The sequence below is a fragment of the Numenius arquata genome, chromosome 21 (assembly GCF_964106895.1).
Source record: "Numenius arquata chromosome 21, bNumArq3.hap1.1, whole genome shotgun sequence".
Classification (NCBI taxonomy): domain Eukaryota; kingdom Metazoa; phylum Chordata; class Aves; order Charadriiformes; family Scolopacidae; genus Numenius; species Numenius arquata.
Genome location: NC_133596.1, coordinates 5,067,866 through 5,085,687, shown reverse-complemented (window position 1 = coordinate 5,085,687; position 17,822 = coordinate 5,067,866).

Below are 17,822 nucleotides of genomic sequence, written 5' to 3'. Positions count from 1 at the left end.
AGAGCCGCCAGCAGCACTTACTGGGACTTCTCTCGAAGCCGGCGAGTTTGACCCAACAGAACTCAACTTGTTGCCTTTACTTGAATACGCCGCCCTGGGGAGCGCCTCGGCCTCGCCGGGCCGGAGACCGCTTGGAAGATCTGTTATCGATGTGAACGTTGAAACTTCTCTCTGTTGAGTTTTATTATTATTATTATTATTATTATTATTTTTTATTTTTTATTTTATTTTATTCCCTTCTGGCGATGGGCCTGACCTCCTGTTTCACAGCTGAGAACCCGCAGCCTCACCGAGGAGGCTGTGGGAGCCCAGGCGCTGCCTCCACTCGCTGTTTGCCTCGGCCCGTGACTGATCCAACCCCAGGCTTTGGGCTTTCTCCCATCCCACCGGTCGTGCAGAACCTTCAAACCATTTCCAGCGGGGCTGAGCCCGGCTCTGAGCTCCTCTCCCTCCGCACAGACTTTCACAGACGCATTTAGAACTCACTCTTGAACGGACACTGCCCGCCCCCGTGCCCCTCACCCCGCCGTGTCTCTGTGTGTAAATACCAAGAAGGCCTCCATAGCCCTTGTTTATACATTTCTGATGTATTGTTCCTTTTATATTTTATATATGTATAAATATGCGTTGTTTTATATTTGACTCGGTACGGTGACACAGAGCATTTCAAACACAGGCTGCTTCACATTTCTCCGTGAACTCCTTTTGTAACTGTGTTGTTGGTTTTGTTGTTTTGGATATTCCGTAGTAATAAAGGTTCAAAGGCGGAAAGTGAAGTGTTTTCACCCAGCTCCGGAGGTCCGAGCTGGGAAGGGTTGGGAGGTGAGGAGGACTCAAGGCTGGTTTTAGAATCATAGAATGGTTAGAGCTGGAAAGGACCTTAAAGATCATCGAGTTCCAACCCCCCTGCCCTGGGCAGGGACACCTCCACTAGAGCAGGTTGCTCCAAGCCCCATCCAGCCTGGCCTTGAACACTTCCAGGGATGGGGCATCCACAACTTCCCTGGGCAACCTGTTCCAGTGCCTCACCACCCTCACAGGAAAGAATTTCCTCCTAATATCTAATCTAAATCTCCCCTCTTCCAATTTAAAACCATTACCCCTTGTCCTGTCACTACACCTCCTGACAAAGAGTCCCTCTCCGGCTCTCCTGTAGGCTCCCTTCAGATATTGGAAGGCTGCTATGAGGTCTCCCCGGAGCCTTCTCTTCTCCAGGCTGAACAACCCCAGCTCTCTCAGTCTGTCTTCGTAGGGGAGGTGCTCCATCCCTCCGATCATTTTCGTGACCCTCCACTGGACCCATTCCAACAGGTCCATGTCCTTCCTGTGTTGAGGACTCCAAAGCTGGACACAGTACTCCAGGTGTGGGTCTCACGAGCACAGAGTAGAGGGGCAGAATCACCTCCCGTGACCTGCTGGCCACGCTTCTCTTGATGCAGCCCAGGATGGGGTTGGCTTTCTGAGCTGCCAGTGCACTGCCGGCTCACGTTGAGCTTCTCATCCACCAACACCCCCAAGTCCTTCTCCTCAGGGCTGCTCTCCAGCCATTCTCCGCCCAACCTGTATTTGTGCCCGGGATTGCCACGTCCCGGGTGCAGGACCCTGCACTTGGCCTGGTTGAACTTCATGCGATTTGCACGAGCCCACCTCTCCAGCCTGTCCAGGTCCCTCTGGATGGCATCCCTTCCCTCCAGCGTGTTGACCAAGCCACCCAGCTTGGTGTCATCAGCACCGCAGGAGTTTGTCTGTCTGAATTGTCTCTCTGTGAAGGGCTGAGGATCAGCAAGCGCTGCCCATCTGCTCCCGGCTGCAGCTCCCACGTCCCCCCAAGCCCATGCAGCCACAACCAGCCCCAAGACTCCCGAGCCCTCCACTCCGGCACCCCGGGCTCTCCATGTGCCATCCCCAGTGCCATCAGGGCACTGCGGGCGGGCAGAGGTTACCCAGCACATCCCTTCCACCCAGGGATGACGTTACACAGATTTTTGGTGAAATTTTAAGCGAGCCACAAAGAAATGCCCCGGTTTCCCTTCTGCTCGTAGGAGGAGCAGCTCGGGCTCTCTCTGCGGTGTTCCAGGTGGCCAGCATGGAGTTCCTGGTTTATTGTCTTAAGTTAAAACCACTAGACTGAGCTTATTCTAAAGGGGGGGGTGGGAAAAGTGGCCAGAAAGTAAACTTTTACAATATGGTAGTAAATTTAGTGCTTGTTAGAATGCTGGAGATTAATGGCAACAGTGGGATTTTTGTAAAAAATCAGGGTAACTTTGGGAAAAAGAGTCTAATGTAACTGCTTGCTCCGCTACAGTGCACTCCCAAGTGCCTCCTCCCCTCTGCTGCAGGGGCTGTTTAAACTCCCAACCCCAACCCTTCGCCCCGTGCCCTGAAATTGTCTGCAGCTGCTTCCCATTTAGGTAAAAAACCACCATGGGGAATCCGGCATTCTCTCATGAATTTTCTGACCAGTGAAAACCTCTTCCTTCTTCCCTCTTCTCCATCCTCTGCTGTTCCCATCCATGTCAGAGAGATGCACCTGAGTCTCGTGACTGGGGAAGAGGGAGCAGCTCCGCTCCCACTGGGAAAGGGGTTTTGAAATGCATCAGGCTGCTGAATTTTAGATTACTTAAGTGTTGTTATCGTGATGAGGAGGCTCAGATAAGTTTGAAGGCTTTATCAGCCTTTGCAGATCTCTCCCAGCACTCTGCACTCCTTCATCTTCCTACCATAAACTCCTTCTTCAGCAGGATTTCTCTGATTCAGTGTTGGTTCTGCGAGGCCCTGCCTACAGTCCTGCCATGGCAGAATTTCAGCCTGACCGTGGGGACGAGCACGAGCTGCGCGGGTAAGAGCAGAAGCTGGAGCACCCAGCGCCCTTGGAGACAAGGGGATGGGTGGGTTGGGGGGAGCACAGTGTCCTCCACACCGTCAGAGGGGCGCCAACACGAGGAATTGGTACAAAGTGCAGATGGAGGGAGCTGGGAGTCCCCTGATGGCTTGTTCCAGGTCCCTGCGTGGTGGAACCTCCATCGCCGAGGCCGGGCCTTGGGGAAGCCCCTGGCAGTGGAGGCAGCTGGGCTGCAGGGAGGGCTGCAGGCAACCGCGGGCTTCTTCTGCACACACGATGTTGTGGGCTCTTGGTGACCTCTCATCCCTCAATGAGTTGTTCTAAAAGTCTGATTTTTGAGGCAAATTACTACCAGTGTAAGCACAGCGCTACCTGCCCGATTCCCTTCTCGGTTCCACTAGTCCAAGGAGCTGGATTTGTGATTGATCCCAGGAGCATTACTCCTACTTTATGGCAGCAAAAATCATCTTGCATTAACTTTTAGGTTCCCAGCAGAAGAATAGTGAATTCTGCTGGGTTTTACAGTGGTCCGTTTCACACTGGCTACGAACCTGTCCTAAGTTTTGCCGGGTGAGAGCTGCCCTGGCTGGAGCTGTGCAGTGTCCACGCTGCGTGAACACCTTCCCCTTGTCTTCTCTTCATGGGACGGAGGCAGAGAACCAGGCGCTTTTTCAATGCGGGTTCTGGGTAATTCTGATTTTGCCAGGTTTTAAATGAGGGTAGCTCCGCTGCGTGCAGGGAAACGCCGCCTGATTCACGCCAGGGTAGGAGCAGAGTCGCCGCCCCGTGCCGTCCCTGCCGAGGGTGGGTGTTTTGCTGAGTGGCTCGGTATCGTTCATCCCTTCCAGCAAAGGCGAGTTGCTGGAGAGGTTGCGTAAAGCAGAGCTCCCAACTATGCAAAAGCATTCTTGAGTCTTTGCCCGGAGCCCACCAGTTCCTTTTGAAGATTAAGATACGAGTGATGAAGGCGCTTCACCTCCGAGCGAGCAAAGGTCGTGTGAAAGTATGAACCCGCTTGTGTTTTGCAAAGGGCTGGCGCTGACAAACGAGCGCGGCTTCCTCGGGAGCGGTGTCTGCTCGGGACGGTCGGCAGCTGGTTTGTGCTGACTCGGGTCAGAAACCCTCAACTCCACTGGTTTGTAAAACGCAGCTGGTGGCAGGGCGGCGGAGGATGTCCGGGCACGGGGACACGGCAGAGGTGTGACACGTGTTCCGCGCGGGCACTGGGCTCCGGCCGCGCCATGGCCCGATGCCGTGTGACAAATCCCGGGTCCGTCCTCCGCGTGAGCAGGCGGCAGAGGCACAGGGTTTGCCCGCGCTGCCCTCCTCACATATTCTACCCTGGTAAAGGATCCCCGCCAGGGTAATGTCTCCTCCGGGCACAGTCAGTCCCAGCTCCTGTTTTCTCTTTGGTTTGGCAGATGAAAGCACCAAGAGAAGTTTTTTTGCAATGCCCGTTAATTGTATTAATTATTCAAAATCTCCAAAACTGGAAACTTTCAAATCAGCTTTAGCTAACGATCATCCTCCTAATGAGGAGGGGATCTCATCAATGCCTATAAATATCTGAAGGGTGGGTGGCAAGAAGATGGGGCCAGACTCTTTTCAGTGGTGCCCGGTGACAGGACAAGGGGCAACGGGCGCAAACTGGAACATGGGAAATTCCATCTGAACACGAGGAAAAACTTCTTCACTGTGAGGGTGGCAGAGCCCTGGAAGAGGCTTCCCAGAGAGGGTGTGGAGTGTCCTTCTCTGGAGGTATTCAAAACCCACCTGGATGCCATCCTGTGCGACCTGCTCTGGGTGACCCTGCTTTGGCCAGGGGTAGGACTGGATGGTCTCCAGAGGTTCCTTCTGACCCCTGCCAGTCTGTGGTGCTGCCATTCCAATATACACTACCAAGTCCTGCTAATTAGCTGCTGAGCCATCAGCTGTCAGCCACTGCAGGCTGAGGACAGAACCACCTGCTGTGAGTTACCGTGTGCTTTGCAGAGTTTGATGGCCACTCTGTTCGAGGAACCCTGTGCTGGTGTCCGGGTTCCGCTGCTCACAGCGCTGGGAGCCGCTTCCCACCGTGGCTGTAGAAGGAGGAACGCTTCCCGGGCGCTCTGGGTGAACACGTGCCTGCAATGACAGAGATGCATTAAAAAAAGCGTAATATGCTTTTTTTTTTTTTTTTTTTCCCATGAAGGAAAGGTTGTGGCTGTTGTTTAGACTTTAGCAAGGCCTTCGATACAGTGTCCCACAGTATCCTCCTGGAGAAACTGGCTGCCCATGGTTTAGATGAGAATGCTCTCCACTGGGACACAAACTGGCTGGAGGGCTGGGCCCAGAGAATGGTGGTGAATGGAGTTAAATCCAGTCGGTGGCCGGTCACTAGTGGTGTCCCCCAGGGCTGGGTACTGGGGCCGGTTCTCTTTAACATCTTTATCAACGATCTGGACAAGGGGATCGAGTGCACCCTCTGTAAATTTGCAGATGACACCGAGTTGGGTGGGAGTGTCGACCTGCTGGAGGGTAGAAAAGTCTTGCAGAGGGATCTGGACAGGTTGGATGGATGGGCTGAGACCAACGGGATGAGGTTCAATAAGGCCAAGTGCCGGGTCCTGCCCTTGGGTCACACCAACCCCAGGCAGCGCTACAGCCCTGGGGCAGAGCAGCTGGAGCTGCCTGGCAGAAAAGGACCGGGGGGAGGTTGGTCGACTGTGGGCTGAACATGAGCCAGCAGTGTGCCCAGGTGGCCAAGAAGGCCAACAGCATCCTGGCCTGTGTCAGGAACAGCGTGATGAGTAGGACCTGAGAAGCGATCGTCCCCCTGTACTGGGCACTGCTGAGGCCCCACCTCGAGGGCTGTGTCCAGTTTTGGGCCCCTTCCCACAAAAAAGACATTGAGGGGCTGGAGCGGGTCCAGAGAAGGGCAACGGAGCTGGTGAGGGGTCTGGAGCACAAGTCTTGTGAGGAGAGGCTGAGGGAGCTGGGGGTGTTCAGCCTGGAGAAGAGGAGGCTGAGGGGGGACCTTCTCGCTCTCTCCAACTCCCTGAAAGGAGGGTGTAGCCAGGGGGGGTCGGTCTCTTCTCCCAAGTCACAGGCGATGGGACAAGAGGAAACGGCCTCAAGTTGCGCCAGGGGAGGTTCAGATTGGGTATTAGGAAAAATTTCTTCACTGAAAGGGTTATCAAGCCTTGGAATGGGCTGCTCAGGGAAGTGGTTGAGGTGCCATCCCTGGAGGTATTCAAGAGACGGGTTGACATGGTGCTCCAGAATATGGTTTAGTGTTGGTGCTTTTTTTTGGTTTGTTTGTTTTTTTTCCAAGGTTGGACTAGATGATCTTAAAGGTCCCTTCCAACCGAGGCAATTCTGTGATTCTGTATTCTATGCAGCGTGTGAGGCGAGTTGTGCAAGAGCTCTGGTATCCCCAGTGCTGGGTGGAGGGCGCTGCTCTTCACTTTGACAAATAACACCCAGTTTCTATGTCTTTATTCATGCTTATTCATTCTTTGCATCATCAACCAAGCAGCTGAGGATCTCGCGGTGTGGCGTGGTTCTCCATCGCCGTAAAGGGCCAAACAGCATCCTGTGTTTTGTTAGGATGCCAACGTGTTGTGTTTGGAGATGCCCTGGCGCTGTGCAGGGTATCGGAGAGGATCAATGGCAGAGGGAAGTGAAACTCTGCCGGCATCCGTGTGGCTGCGTGGAAAGCTTCAGTGCAGCCAGCGAGGGTCCCTGCGCTCTGCTCTCTCGCCCGCATCCTCAGGTAGTGCCTTGGATTCGTATGACTAAATTTCTGATGGGTGAGATGGGTACTAAAACCCCAGCCTGTGTGAATGTCCTGATACCTTCAGCTGGAAAGTGTCCTTGGCCATAGGATCAGAGTTTAGTGCTAACATTTGGTGCGCACAGACCTCGGTTTAGCTTTAGTACGTCGAGGGTTGGCTTAATTATATATTTGAGTGACTCCTGAGCAAGGGATTGCCCGGAGTTCCTGGAAACACCGAGACCCTGGCTCTGAACAGCCCAGGCACCGACAACTGCTGAATAACCAGGCTTTAATAAAGCTGCTGCTTTCTATCAGCTGCTGATTTAGCTGTGAAGTATTTTGCCCCCCTGTAGCTCTGCTCGCCGTGGTACAGTACAGAATGGCTCTGTACATATTGTGTGTTCTTGTGGACGAAGGGCTCCAGTCGCCCCTAATCTTGTGACTGGGAGTTTTGATCCAGTGGAATTTTCTTCCCCTCTTTTCAGGCTGGAGTGGGAAAGAGATGTCGGGGTTTTTCTAATGACAGAGCGAAGACTACGTGGCTGGCTCTGTCCATGGCCATGGTGTCACCTTGTCCTCTTCATGCAATGACGTGGTATTTCATGGGTTTCTAATCAAATTGGCGTAAAAGATTGATAAAAATGAAAGATGGTATTTCTAGCCCATTCCTTCCTCTTTAATTAATTTGGTAACCATCCTTAACAGCTGTGGGCCAGATCGTCAGCACGAATAACCTGGCCTAGCTCTGCTCCTTTGACTGAAACAGCCTGATTTACGTTGGCTGGGGATCTTGTCCCAGCTTAGTCAGCAGAACAGCTCTCGGGAGCCGGCGTGTTGATGCAGCACGGTGCAAGTCCGGGATATGATCTGGACACGGCTCCAGAAAAGCCCATTACCCCAGCTGTGCTGCTGCGAGGGCTCTGGAGAGACTAATGGCACCAGCGTGCTCTCTCCCTGGTACAAAATCTGCAGCTGGATGAGCTCAAATGCTAGAAATAGTAGCAGTATTGCTATTTTCTGCTTGTCCAGCCCTTCGGTAACCTCCCAGAAGGACTTAAGAGTCTTAGAAGAAATAAACAGGGCAAGAAATATGAGTCTGACTAACTGAAAAAATAATGTTACTTGCGCCTGGCAACAATTAGCCAACGGGCACCGAGGGACACGATCTACCTGAGCTGAGCTGAGCCTCACCCCATGACGAGTTCAGCATCTGCCCAGGAAAGAAATGCTCAACACGAGCAGCAGGGTCTATCCTTGCGTCTGCCCTTCTTCTCACCAATGTCAGAGGGTGACAATTCGTCACCGTCCCCTTTCCTGCTGAGGAACAGCTGGAGCTGTGAGCGATGCCTGCGGAGGGGGGGAGGCAGCTTCCCACTGGTCCAGGCTGGAGGGACTGGTGGCCTGGCTGAAGGGACTGGTGGCCCGGCAGTAAGTCAGGGTGGTGTGTTTAACCCATTCCTCGCTGAGGGTGGGTCCCTCCTCCCTCCTCCCCAGGCATTTCCTGATTACAAGCTGCAGGATGTGTTTCTTCTCCCATTTTACTCAGCTCTGTGTCAGGAAAGCTGTGGGGAAGCCCATGGAGGACAGGACAGGCAGAGGGGTGTGAAAACAAGGAGGCTGGGCTGAGGTGCTCCGTATCGCTGCTCTCCAGCTGGGGCACAGACCTTCTATCTACTCTAAGAAGTTTGGGTGGGTTTTTTTTCCCCCTCTTCTCTCCCTGCAAGTGCTCCTCTCTCCCAATCAAATAGAGAAATATTGCAGGTGAAATGTCTGTTGTACCAACAGCCAGAATAATGTGATAGTTTTACACATGCACCAGAACTCACAGAACCTGTTTGTCAAATGCCCTGACAGTCAGTGATGCTTTAATGGCCTTTACATTGCAAACATGTTTTTTCAATCTTGCCTTTAAAAATAATATTGTAAAATATGGATGAACAAGTTGGATAAAGAACTCGGGGCTCTAGTGCTGCTTCTGCCACGTTGCTGCTGTGTGGCCCTTTGGACAACGTTAGACCACGTGAAGGTGTCAGGAGATGCTATGCTCTTACAGATGCTCTGATCTTACACGGATTTAGACACTTGGTGCTCATCATAAACCTACTGTCCCCATTCACAAGAGGTCCTACACTCCAGGTGCTACTGAGTTAGGTGCCTTTCAGAAATGCTGTGTGTCTTCAAGTGTCCACGTGCCTTTGCAAGTGAGCTCTGCTAATTTCTGTGCTTCATTTTTTTCCTGTTGAGTGGGAAACAGTGCTGTTTAATCCCATTCGTGTTTTGCTATCTCTAGTAGTGAGAAGTACTTCAGAACAATTCTTATTTTTAACTGGCCCAGGGAACCTTTCCTGTGATCTGCTGCCCAGGCGAAGGAGGTTCTTTAGAAGGAGGGATGGCTGGAGCAGAGAGAGTCAAACAGAATCCCTGCCTGTCAGGAGAAAAAAAATAAAAAAATATTTGAGGAACTTGTACCAAACCGATGGAGGTTTATCATAGAATCACAGAATGGGTTGGGTTGGAAGGGACCTTAAAGATCATCGAGTTCCAACCCCCTGCCATGGGCAGGGACACCTCCTGCTAGACCAGGTTGCTCAAAGCCCCATCCAGTCTGGAAGTAAAAGCTGTGGATTTTGTTAAGTGCCCTGGGGAGGTGGATGCTTTATCCTCCTAAGCCAAAATCTTTGGGAAATGATCTGGGGAAAAAAGGGTCCAATTTCAATGCCATAGACATCCTGCTCCGTTTATTGTAAAACACAAAGATTTCCCAGTGGTCCAGTCTCTGTGGAGACCTGGCTGCTCAGCTACCCCAGAGCGAGATGGCGCTGAAACCAAGACAGAGATGCCAAACGACTCCAACTGGGAGTTCCTCCCATTCTCTCCCACTGACTGAAACGGGAAAGGGAGCAGGCTCCAACCCCAGCAGCTGGGCGTGGGGTGTTTTTGTGTTTTCTGATAATACAGACTGGTGATCTTCTCTCTTCATATTTAATTTGCCCTTTCCTCTAGCTCTCTGTCCTTATCAAATGCCACTTGGCATTGCTTCCTCCCAGTCTACACCTTCCCACTCTTTTTACAAAACCCCTGTTATACAGCTGCTGAGAGATGTAGTAAAGATAGACCTGTTGGGTAAGGAGAGCCGTGGGCTTTCTCATGTTCTCATTCTTTTCCATGGTCAGGAATTTATTGTTGATCTTAATCTTGGGCCAGGCAACGTCACTGCATGGTGACAATAAATTTACTTGAACAATTTGCTGATAGGCAGATTTATTTGTCTTCTCATAAGGATACCAAGGGGGGGAGAGGGGGGAGGGCTTCGGAGAAGGGAGTTTCCTTTCATGCCTTTTAATCTCTTTAAAACAAGCGGTAGGATGGAATACATGGGAATAATGGCAGTTCTGGCTTGAAGGAAGTACTTGAACATTTTAAAAGCCTCTTTCCAGCTCTAATTCCCAGGCTTAGAAGGGGATGAGGAAATGCCCACACTTTATCCATCAGGGTCCTTGAGCTGCTGTGCAACCACCACCATTTCCCACCGTTCCTGCCCAGTGGTTCCCAGATTTGACTCTTTAAGCCCAGTGTCCTCCTCTGGGGGTGAGATTAGGCATTGGCAATGCAAACGAAACGCAGCCTAGCGCTGAAAACCTCTGCCTGGGATGTGAGGGATCTTTTTTCCAGGTCATGTGTGCTCTGGCTTCTTGCTCTGTAAAATGGGGATAAGAAATTACCCCTACATCATAAGGGTGGTGCAGTGTTTAATTACTGTTTGTAAATGTCTGAGAGATCATCTGATAGAGGTACCTCTGATACACTGCTCCAGGGTGTTACCAGCCCACACTCCCCTTCAAGGCAGAGCCCGGTAACGCTTCCACCTCTGAGGCAGTTCCTGTAAACCTATGGCAATAGCTGGCCACGTTGGACCAGCTGATACCGTGTGTCCCGGTTTGAAGTAAAACCGAACCAATTTTCTGTTCTGTAACTTTACATCCTAGCCAGGCCTCCTCTAACTCTCTGAAATTAACGGCATATTGTGGAGAAAACTGCTCGTTCTCAGAATGATCAGCCCAATGTTTGTGCTCCATGCCAAGGGATGGTGAGCAGGGAGGCCCTTGCTTATACTTATTGCTGTAACAACCAAGGGCAGCCAATTTCGTTATTTGCCCCCTTAGAGGGTCAGAAACAGAAAAAAACGTAGAGGGGTCACATCGGTGGGGAGGAGTGGACAGGAGAGGTGACCCCAAACCTGACCAACTGGGGTATTCCATCCCATCTGCCCCACGCTCAGTATAAAAGCTGAGGGATCAAAGGGTCAGCCCCTGCCTGCGATGGCCGACGTCCAGAGAGGACTCTGTCTGTCCATCTGCCTTTGATCCCGATCCGTGTGTTCCTGACTCCAGAGCTGGAATCCGGTTCCCATTCGTCACTGAGTCCAGTCTGGGACTTCCCCAGTGCCTGCCGGTGACGTGACTGTCATCCTGGGAGCTTGATATGGTTTTGTATATATTGTATCTATTTCATTATTTTCATCTTTATTTTTATTTTAATATTAATTCTTCATTAAAGTAGTTTAGTTCATTCTAAACTTCTGAATCTCCTTATCTCTTTCTCCTCCTCTCTCCTCTTTTGGGGGGGGGGAAAAGTGGGGAGGGGAAGGGCCATCTGTCAATCCGGTTTTGGTAAATTCAGCCAAAACCCTGACACCGTGGGACACCGTGGGATCACTCTGCTGTCTGATGTCCTTTTGTCCCGTGAAAAGTGGTATGTCTTCCCTTGAAAGGAGTTTTCTTTGCTCCCTTGGTAGGTTTATGTGGCCGACAGGTTGCAGGCTCTGGAGTAAATCTCTCCATCCTCGTTAGGCGGGAGGTCTTTGACTTGAAGCAAGACGTTATACCCTTGGGAGACACCTTGATGAGGGAATTGTTGATGTTGTAGTGACCTACAAGACAAACAGGAAAGGGATGTAAATACCAAACAAGGCCACAAAGGTGGCACTGAGGAAAGAGAGTGCATCAGCCAGTGAATGTAATAGAAGGAAAAAGAACCGGTATAACAGGACCGTGTGGGGAAATCGCTTCTGGACTTAAAATGTGTTGTCCTGGGCAGAGCTTATTTCGAGGGACACTGATAAGGCAACACTAAACTTTGTCCTGAGCATAGGAACAAATGGAGTTATTAGCAATTTTAAAGAATCAAACAACCAGAAGGAGAACTCATGCATGGGATAACCTGTAAGATAAGCTACAAAGCAACGTGCCCAGGTCTTGAACCTCACCAGGCAATGGGCCAGGGGTAGACTTCTTTTGCAGCTGGAGTACTGTGGAGCTTGGTACATTGTGCACTAATGTTGCTTCTCCTGAAGCCTCTGGCATTTACAGTGAGTTGTGGGGTGTTCGAGTGATTCCTTGTGGCTACTCAAAGCTGTCAGGATGGTTTTCGGATGGTTGTCTCAGCAGAGGTTCAAAGGGACCGACCCACAGCTCTTGGAAGGGAGACTCACTGGTGTCCTGACACCTACTTAAGCCGAACATGCCTTGAGAAGCTCCGAGTGACCTGAATTTGTGTGTGACGGTGCTCTGCACCCTGGAGAATCAGAACTAAAATGACCAGCAACATTTTTCCTCCCAGCTCAAGGCTCACCTATATGGAGAAGGCCATTTTCCAATTTTTTTCCAAATGTAATGCTCTTGTGGTTTTGAACACAAACACTGTCTGGCCAGAAATGTTGTTGCTTTGCTTGCAGAAATCCATAGAGGTCTGTTTCAGAAAAAGAAAAAGGGCTTGTGAATGCCTTTGAATTGACTTTACCTGTGGGTAATTACCAACAAAGGAGAACCCACATTTAAAATCCAGTTGTCTCCATTGTGAGCGATTCTAATGATACGGCTGGAGGCAGTATTAGGGCCAAAATCTGGGAGTGCTTACCAGTTGTAGGTAGGTCTCTTTGTGACTGCCCAGTGTGTAAAGGTTGCATTTACACAGACACCAAGGACTTGAAACTCTTGCAGAAAATGTGGCTTTGTGTGTTTAACTGCTGTCTCCAGACTTCCCCAACGTCAGCTCTAAGTGTCCGGTTTTGTTCAAGTCACCGACTGAGCATGGAATTTGAGGTGGTGCTGCCAAGACACCAAAGGGAACATCTGCGTGGCATCTCCTGGAAAGCGCTGCAGAGAAAATGGGATGTCTCTGTGGCTGTCGCTGCTGGGACTGCAGGGTGGGCTGACGGATTTTGAGCATCCCTTTGACCTAAGGATGACTTGAAGAATCTGTATTTCAGTTGGTTCAAACCTGTAGGTAACTGCTGGAGTGTTTGTGCCCTCCTACAGCCTGCACCAAGCTGTTGGTATGCTGCTAGCGGTCCCCAAGCTAATTAACTTGGACAGAGGTGCCAGAAGTCCCTGGGGGAGTAGGTCACACTGCTCTTGTGGAGCACTCAGCTACTTGCTGCAGTGACTGCCTTGGTGCTATAGTTAGAGAAAACATCTAACAGTCAAGGCTAATTCACTGATGTAAGTGGAGAAGTCCAGTTGATGCACAAGAGTGAGGAGGTAGCAAGAAACCTGCAAAAAAGATTCAAATGCAAAAAGGATGATCTCTTTACCTGTTTTTTGCTTATGTTTCATATATTGTCCCATCCCTGGAGGGGTTCAAGGCCAGGTTGGATGGGGCTTTGAGCAACCTGGTCTGGTGGGAGGTGTCCCTGCCCAGGGCAGGGGTTTGGAACGAGATGATCTTTAAGGTCCCTTCCAACCCAAACCATTCTGTCATTCTATATTCAACTAGTGAAATGCCTACAATAGATATGATGTTTAACTGGCTTCATTTTAATATAGGGTTTGGTCCCAGAGCTTTGAGGACAGCTTGGGACACTGTCTTTTTTTGTTTCTCACTCATTTGTTCTCCAATATTTATCAACTTTCAGCTGTCACTGCTTCAAAAGCTGATCCTCCAGTTATAAGACAAAAGTTCCTTTTTGCCTGAGTGAGAGCAGTGACCATATACAGGATCTGGCCTTCTTTTTCTTCTCAGATGTCTCTTTGTCTATAGTCATAAATTATCAGACACTGCCATCTTTTAAATAGATCGTTTCCTGTTCTGCTTCTTGTAGGTTAGATATTATCTCCTACAGTAAATCATGAGTCAGTGATTAATTCAAGAAGGCCGTTCCCAGAAGCAAATTCTTACAATGTTAAAAATAATATGGTGCGAATCCATTATAGTATGATATAGAAAATAATTATGGCCTGCAAACCAGCTTAATCAACTTAGAACATGCTGGGGCAGGTACGCAGTCGGCGTGAGTCATTATAGGAAAGTTCAGAGTCTTAGCGTATGGGCTGTGTGAGCGAACATGATTACCCCATGTCAGCTGAGCCTCGGTAACTCTGTACGTGTGCTTCTTTGCACACCCAGATCGTGAGGTAAGACATGTTTGTTTAAAACACCTTTGCTGATGTTTAAACTATATCAAATTACTTTATAAAAGCACGAATTGCTTCAAGGACATGCATGCAGCCAGTTAAGATGTCTCAGCTGATGAGCGGCAACTCATTAAGCTTATTAAATCGTGTCGTCTTCATTCTGTCTTAAACAGCTATGCAAAGTCATCAAATACTATAAAGCGTCAACATGCTCTGCCTCACCACACCGTGGATGTGTCTTGCATTAAAGTGCAGTTTCAAAGGGGATGGCTCACTAGGAAATGGCTGCGATGCAGACAGGCTGTGCAGAAAAAGCCAAAAACTCTCTCTAAAGAATAACAAAACAATCCAAAAGTAATCACAACTATAGCAAGACACCATTGAAGGGATAGAAAAGTCCATTAGCAGTGCACATATTATTATAAGCTATCTGATAATTGTTAATAACACTTTGTGTTTTGTTAGCATCTTCCCTATCTGAAAACATTCTGAATTCCTGTGGACCAAAGCTTACAACACCCCAGTGAAGCCTGGTCACCGTGGCATGGGTGGGGAGCATCAGGTAGAGAACAGTTAAGTGACTTACACAAGGGTGAATCAGCAGGAGGTTGAGGAACTGAACCTGAAGGTGAGGTCCTCAGCTGATATAAACTGGCACAGCTCCACGGCGAGTGGAAGGGCACAGGCAATTACACCAGTTGTACGTACGCAGACCTGATTCCCAGCTCTGAGGTTGAACCTCAAAACCCAGTACCTGTTACAGGTGTAACATTCACCTGCCTTGAGCTTCTTGGCAGAAGTTCCCTCTAACCAACCAACGCAGGTCGGGTTTCTGGGATGAAATCTCCTGGGATGATACGGGGTCTTTCGGTATCAAAGCCAGCGGTGTGGCAAGGACAGGGGTTGCTGCTGTCCCAGGGCTAGGGATGTGTTCCTCCTCCCGTGGTATTGAGGAGTTACTGCCAGATGTGTGCTCAAGGTTCACGACAGCTTGGGGTGAGACAGCAGGTCAGGCAGAAATACCTGACCTTGCTATTTTCTGTCCTCCCTTCCAAATCTCCTTACGTAGTCTTCATTGGGTGCTGGAGTGGGGATTTTCTCAGCCTTTCTAGCAATGGGTTGTTCGAACATGCCGGAGTTTTCCCTTGCTAAAGTCTTGCTCAGACTGAAAACGTGACAAGACCTTGCAGGAGACCTGGATAGTTGGAGATTTTCTTGCATGCAGCGCGTGGAGCATGGGAACAGCGGGAGCAAGTTTTAGGAATAACTCTGAGAAGAGCGATGCTGGAACAGAGCGATGGTCCATACGGTCCATACGTATCTAAACTTTTAAACCCTGCTTACAATTGGTCTTACTGGCCATTATGGCTGTGAGTTCCACAAATGAACTACTACTAATTATTTTATTTTTTAGTAGTATATCTGTTGCTCCAGACAGCTTTCATGGTAAATTACCATCCCAGTTTACAAATGGAGAATGAACACTGTTTGTACGTCTACTTTCTTCTTGCAAGTTTAAATTTATTGGATTTTAAGTTTATGATGATATTCTTCTGTTTTGTATGTGTCGTGGCTTAGGCCAAATTGGCCAATATGGGAGAAGCTCACTTTCATTTTTCTTAATTATCTCACATCCATTTCAAGCCATCTTATTTGCCTTCTCTCTAAATTAACCATCTTCAGTGTGTTCGATATTTACTAGGACTCTAACGATCATATCTCTTATTTCTAAATTGAGTCTATTTCTGCCGTAGCCTTTTTTTAGAGTTAGGGCGGCCAGAACCAAACATAACATTCCAGCTGAAGGTGTACCAGCAGCATAAATGATGGTATTACTGCGTTTCCTATATCATTTTCTATGCCGTCACTTGCACCCCTGAATTTTACGCCTTAATCGTAATTGTGCGTCGAGGTAGGTGTCTTCATTGTTTCAAAATTATAATCCTTTAATGCAAGTCTCCTGTTGCCTGGAAAACTGAATCTTCCTGAGTATGAGGAAGATCAAATTTCCCTAGTGTCTTCATGGCAATTTGTATAGACTGGGAGCCCCAGCAAATCAAAAAAATCTCACCTGTAACATCTGAGTTGGACCTCATTAATTCAGCATGTGGGCAGGATGCATTACTTGCAGCCACCACACCTTTCCCAACTCTGGTCCCTTTTTGGGCTTTTCAAAAAAGAGGACTGGGCGGGATTCTATTTATAGAGCCAAATAAATCAAAAACTGCCTGTGTTGTACACAATACCTCCAGCTTTTCAGGCGTGGTCCCATGAAGTGCTGGATGCCCTTGGTAGTATGACCTACTTCTGCCAATCCCAGGAAAAAAGGTGGGATTTGGGACCACAAAAGATTAAAGAAATAGCTTTGTACTAACATAAATGTGAAAAGATTCTAGTGTGTAGGATGGAAAAAGCTGAAGTTCCTGATCTTTGAGAGCCTTCTGCCATTACGTGAACTTCATTAATTGTCTCGTCTGCCAGTCACCAGTGGAAAACTTTCTGGAAGTGACTTAGTTGCTATTCTGATGAATTCAGAGCTGGAATCAGACAACGATCAGATGCCCCCCAGAAAACAGCACAGGCCTAACAGTGAGCAAAAGAGAATAGGATGCATGGGATTGAAGAACAAGACGGTGTCGAGCTGAGAGTAGAAAATAAAGTAGTTTGGGATTTATTCCACCCATGCAAAGACATGAGGCTGAATGAAGGGATTTGATTGCGTAGAAGCTTTTGCAGGATGAAGAAAGAGCAGGAAAGATGCAAGGTTAAAAGTGGAGAAATGGCAGCCTGCATAGGGCGAGTTATATGGTTGATTAAAATTTAATATGGTTAATTAAAAATCACCATCCAGACAGGGCCTGTGCTGGTGGCCACCCAGCAGCAGCAGCCCTGGAAGGACTCGCTCCCCCTTAAGAAACAACCAGGAATGGCAGGGAGAAGAATGGAGGCTCTTGCTCTGCTTGGTCTTGCAAAAGAGCAGACTAAAGGGAAGAATAGATGGGAGTGGGCAGGCAGCGCTGTCTGCTGGAGAAGATGCTGTTGATTTACAGTGAGATCATGGGCAAATCACTTCACCAGTCTGTTTTTCTACTGCAGCTGAGCTGTTTCTTGCTACGTGCATGGACAAGTGTAACAGTCCTACTACGATGCTAAAAATAATAAAATCCAAACATGTGCCACTTCCATTAAAACTGGAAGAGCACTGCAAGGAATCAGATCCCAGGTCTCTCAGTTCTTGTTATTTGCACACGTAGTCCTTGCGGATTTGGCCTTCCTCAGAAAAATGCCACCAGAGTTATAATGCAAATAGTCACAAATAATCTTTTCCACCTATTTTTCTTTGCAGGGAAATGTTTCAGGACAAACCAAAAGCTGAGGTATGTGATGCAACTTGGGGAGCTTCAGCAGAGCTGCTCTGACCTTCGCGGTGTTTCAGTTCAGCCCCTGTGTGATACTCCTGGGATGCCAAACTTACAGGAGCAGATTTCTGAAGATGTGGTCTGAGGGTTTGTCCACACGGAGCAGGCAGGGATCCTGAGCTAGCTATTTTTTATCAACCCCCAGAACTAGAAGCAGAAGAGACACTGCTCTGCTCTGGTCTTCGGCTCGCATCTCCGTGTGGCCCTGCCACGTGCTTGAGGTTCTCCACCCTGTGCTCCGTGGACCAAGAGGGTTGTGCTGAGGAAAGCAAGATTGGTCCAATTTGCTGGAACTGCCTATTAAAATTGCAGCAGGTTTCCAAAGCAGCTGATAAAAAACTGCATCTGCAAGCTCCGTTCCCTGGTGTTGCCCAGGCTTGGTTGCTCCTGCT